The sequence below is a fragment of the Apium graveolens genome, chromosome 6 (assembly GCF_009905375.1).
Source record: "Apium graveolens cultivar Ventura chromosome 6, ASM990537v1, whole genome shotgun sequence".
NCBI classification, from domain to species: Eukaryota; Viridiplantae; Streptophyta; class Magnoliopsida; order Apiales; family Apiaceae; genus Apium; species Apium graveolens.
The window spans coordinates 44,118,951-44,124,576 of record NC_133652.1 but is presented as its reverse complement, the minus strand read 5'-3'; positions in this window follow the sequence as shown (position 1 = coordinate 44,124,576).

Sequence of the window (5,626 nt, the reverse complement as noted above, 5' to 3'; positions counted from 1 at the left end):
GAGTCATGTTGACTTTAGTTAGATATGCAGAATAGGTTGATTAATTGTACATAGATGATGTCTTGTAATTCTGCATAAGTGAAATGAAGTCTAGTGCCTGATTGTTATCCGACAGATGAACAAACAATGAATTCGACGGATGATCAACAACCCGACGGATGATCAATAACTCGACGGATGATTAATAACCCGACGGATAAAGAATTCAAATATCTGTTGACAGTGACAACTCAGTCACATGCGTCGAGTAGATGCAAATGGAATGTGGTAGCCTATTCAATTGGGTTTTCGAGAACAAAGAAGCATTGCCATTTCCATGCTATTATGAAGATATTCAAAGATGCTGGAATAGAGTAATGAAGTAGCATTGTAATAGACTAGATAGTTTTGTTTTATTAACCTGTCTAATTACTTTGTAATCTTGGTGATATATAAACAAAGAAGTAGCAACTAAGGAACAATCGAATCTAAGAAACAAGCAGAGAAATATTTGTAAGCAGAATTCTTAGCATTTCTCTGTATTTTTAGTTGTTCAATTCTTGTAAGCAACTGTGAGCATTTTGCACACAGGGTTCTCTCGATATATAATATATATCTCTGGTGGAATCATTCAAATCCACCAGAAAGTTTTTAAAGACTCTTGTTTTTAATTACTTGTGTTTTGATTTACTTAAGTAACTATTCCGCATTGTGCTAATCAATTCACACTTATATATATATTCGAGTTAGAACATTTTTATTTCAAGAAAAAGTTTCAAGAATTTCATTCAACCCTCCTTCTGTAATTCTTGTCATATTGTTAAGGGACTAACAATTGGTATCAGAGCTAGCACTTAACTTACAAAGAGTTTAAAGATCAAAACAATACAACAAGATGAACAAGAAGGATGTTGGAGTCAAGATCCCTTTTCTAGATAAAGATAATTACCATCATTGGAAGGTAAAGATGCATCTTCATTTGCTTTCTCAAGATGAGGCCTATGTTGACTGTATAGAAAGAGGCCCTCATGTTCCAATGAGAGTTGCAACAGGAAATGAGCCATCAGTCCCCAAGCCAAGGTATGAATGGTCTGATCCTGACATTGAACAAGTCAGGAAGGATAAAAAGGCCATGAATATCCTGTTTAATAGAGTTGATGGAGATATGTTTGACAATATTATCAACTGTAAAACTGCCAAGGATGTTTGGGATACAATACATATCATATGTGATGGCACTGAGCAAGGTAGAGAAAATAAGATGCAGCCCCTGATTCAGCAATATGAGCATTTTTATAATGAAGAAAGTGAGTCTCTCACTGACATTTTTAGCAGGTTCCAAAAACTACTAAACGCTCTTAAGTTGCATGGAAGGGTCTATCAGACAAAAGACTCCAATATGAAATTCCTTAGATCTCTTCTAAAGGAATGGAAACCAATGACAGTCTCATTAAGAAACTCACAAGATTATAAGGAGTTTACTTTAGAGAGACTGTATGGCATCCTGAAAACTTATGAACTTGAAATAGAGCAAGATGAGAGGATGGAGAGAGGAAAGAAGAAAGGAGGATCTATTGCACTAATTGCTGAGTTGGAAAAAGAGAAGAAAGTGAAGATGGAAGCTGTTGAGTCAACTTCAAGGATCTGTGAAAGCAAGGGTAAGGGGCTTGCAGCTGAAAATGAAGATTCTTTGAGCCAAGATGACATGGAGGACATTGATGAACACCTAGCATTTCTTTCCAGGAGATTTGCCAAGCTCAAGTTCAAGAAGAACTTTGGAGCAGCCAAGCCAAATAGAAACATGGTGGATAAATCGAAATTCAAATGTTTCAAATATGGCTTGGCAGGGCATTTTGCCAGTGAGTGTAGGAAGTCAGATTCCAGTAATAAAAAGTTTGAGCCTGTGGATTATAAGCAAAAATACTTTGAACTGCTCAAACAGAAGGAAAGGGATTTCATAACACAGGAAAATGATTGGGCAACAGATGGTCTGGATGAAGATGAAGATGTCAGCTATGTTAATCTAGCCCTAATGGCCAAGTCTGATGAGACAGAAACAAGTTCTTCAAGTAATCAGGTAATTACTACAAACCTTGCACATTTATCTAAAGCTGAGTGTAATGATGCCATAAATGACATGTACAGAGTTATATCATTTGCGTGTTACACTTAAGTCTCTTACTAAAGAAAATGCTAAAATTAAAGAAAACAATTTGTTTTTGAGTGAGAGAAATAATGTGCTTGAGTCTCAGTTCATTGATTTTGAAAAGTTAAGAATTGAGTGTAAAATTGCCAAGGAGGAATTAACCGAGTCCTTGAAGAAAGAAGAAATTTTAAAAAAGCAGGTCGAGCTTGAACAAGATCTGATTAAGGCATGGAAAACATCCAGGGATGTCCATGCTCAAATCACCAAAGTTCAAGGAATTGAGTCTTTCTGTGATGCAGCCTGGAAAAGGAACAAAGAGATGGAGTGCTAACAGATGTAGACTCGACGGATGATGAGGATCATCCGTCGGATAACAAAAAGGGTTATCTGTCGAATGACGAAAATCCTCATCCGTCGGCTATGAGCAAGCCTATCAGTAAAGCCAAACTTGTTAAGCTAAATGAGAAGTATGGGTCTGTTTCCAAGAACTTTGTTTCAGGAGAATTGATTCAAGTTAAGAAATGGAAAAAGGCTAATGTTGGACACATGATTGTTAAATAGCTAAGTGACAGACTTGAAAAGATAGAGGTAAAAACAGAGACTAAAAAGAAAAATAATAGAAATGGTAAAGTAGGGATTAACAAACACAATAACTACACACCTGACAAATATGCTCCTAGAAAAATCTGTGTCAAGTGTGGTAGTGTAAATCATATGTCTATTAATTGCAAATCTGCCATGCCAACTTCCATGTCTGTGCCACCTCACTTTCCAAACATGAATGCCATGTCTCCCATGCCTATGAATGATATGTCCTCACAGAATATGAATGCACAGTTTGCCAACATGCCATTTGCACCTAATCCTTATTATGCTGCATTTAGTATGCCACAAATGCCATTTAACATGCCATACTGGAATAACATGTTTACTAATAGCATGCCATTCCCTGTTAATAATAATATGCATGATAATTCTGTTGCAATGAATGGTTTCAAAGGCCCAACTCAAATGACCAAGGATGAACTTAATATCCCCAAGTCAAATGAGATAAATCCTAAGAAACAGAAAAAGAAGGCTAACAAGGCAGGACCCAAGGAAACTTGGGTACCAAAATTAACTTGATTTGATTTTGATGTGTGTAGGGAAACAGAAAGAATCTTTGGTACTTGGATAGTGGTTGTTCAAGACACATGACTGGTGATTCTACCCTGCTCGCAGAGTTTAAGGAAAGAGCTAGCCCAAGTATTACTTTTGGAGATGACAACAAGGGTTATACTGTGGGATATGGCTTAATTTCAAAGGACTATGTCATCATTGAGGAAGTTGCCTTAGTGGATGGTCTCAAACATAATTTGTTGAGCATCAACCATCTTTGTGACAAAGGCAACTCAGTAACCTTCAACTCAGAAGCCTGTGTTGTGACTAATAAAAGAAGCAACAAAGTGGTTCTCACTGGTGTGAGAAAAGGAAATGTGTACCTAGCTGATTTCAACTCATCTAATGCAGAATCTGTTACTTGCCTTTTCAGTAAAGCAAGTCAGGATGAAAGTTGGTTATGGCACAAGAAGCTATCCGATTTAAACTTCAAGACCATGAATGAGCTAGTAAAGAAAGAATTGGTTAGAGGCATTCCTCTAGTGGATTTTTCCAAGAAAGGACTGTGTGATGCCTGTCAAAAGGAGAAGCAGATTAAAGCATCATTCAGGAAGAAACTTGATTCAACAATTGAAGAACCTTTGCAACTGCTACACATGGATTTGTTTGGACCATTCAATGTGTTGTCCATCTCAAAAAAAAGATTTTTCCTAGTAATTGTAGATGATTTCTCAAAGTTCTCTTGGACATTTTTCTTAAAGTCTAAAGATGAGGCTAGTGAAATCATCATCAATCACATAAGGCAAGTCAATAATCATCCTGATTTCAAGATTAGAAGAATCAGGAGTGACAATGGAACTGAGTTCAAGAATTCTATCATGAGAGCATTTTGTGAGGAAAATGGGATTCTGCATGAGTTTTCAGCAGCAAGGACTCCACAACAGAATGGAGTAGTGGAAAGGAAGAACATATCACTTATTGAAGTTGTAAGGACTATGCTTGAAGAATCTAAACTGCCAACATATTTCTGGGCTGAAGCTGTTAATACTGCATGCTACACTCAGAATATTTCTCTGGTTAATCAAGCTAGATGCATGACTCCATATCAATTATTCAAGAATAAGAAGCCAACCCTAAATTTTCTTCATGTCTTTGGCTGCAAGTGCTATATTCTGAGAAATCAAACTGATCAAAATGGAAAGTTTGATGCTAAAGCAGATGAAGGAATTTTTGTTGGATATGCTATTGGTAAAGCATATAGAGTCTAAAATCTAAGAACCAACATTGTTGTGGAATCAATAAATGTTGTGTTTGATGATAAAAAGATTGAAGGACTGCAAGATGGAGATTACCATGAGAGCCTAAAATTCGACAATGTGGAGATGGTTAGTGATGATAGTGATGATGAAAGTGATCAAGAAACTGTATCTAAGGATAATGCAGATAAATGGACAAAAGATCACCCCTTTGAGCTTATTATTGGTGATGTTTCTTCTAGAGTTCAAACAAGGAGAGCAACTCAAGAAGAATGTCTATACAGTAGCTTTATTTCCAAGGGAGAGCCAAAGAAGGTAGAAGAAGCTTTGTTGGATCCTGATTGGATTTTAGCTATGCAGGATGAGCTAAACCAATTTGAAAGGAATAATGTATGGAAGCTGGTGCCCAAGCCTAAAGGAACCAATAGACACCAAATGGGTATTCAGAAACAAGATGGATTAAAATGGCATAGTAGTCAGGAACAAAGCTAGATTGGTTACTAAGGGCTATTGTCAACAAGAAGGAATAGATTTTGTTAAAACATTTGCTCCTGTTGCAAGTCTTGAAGTCATCAGAATCTTCTTAGCCTATGTAGCCCATGCCAATTTCAAGGTCTATCAAATGGATGTCAAAAGTTCCTTTTGGAATGGAGACTTGGAGGAGGAAGTCTATGTCAGTCAACCTCCTGGTTTTGAAGATCCAAATTTTCCAGAACATGTCTACTATCTTTTGAAAGCACTTTATGGACTGAAGAAACCACCTAGAGCCTGGTATGACACTCTATCAAAGTTCCTTTTGGAAAATCACTTCACAAGAGGTACTGTAGATAAAACTTTGTTTTTCAGAAATGTTAATGGCTCTAGTATACTTGTCCAAATTTATGTAGATGATATTATTTTTGGCTCTACAAATGAGAAACTTTGCAAAAAGTTTGTCAAATTGATGCAAAGTATGAAATGAGTATGATGGGAGAACTGACTTACTTTCTTGGTTTACAAGTTAAGCAGATTAGTGATGGAATATTCATTAGTCAAACTAAATACATTTTTGATCTTTTAAAGAAGTTTGATCTAATGGATTGCACATCTGCAAAAACTCCCATGGTCACTGCAATTAAGCTTGAATTAAACACTACAGAAAAGTCTG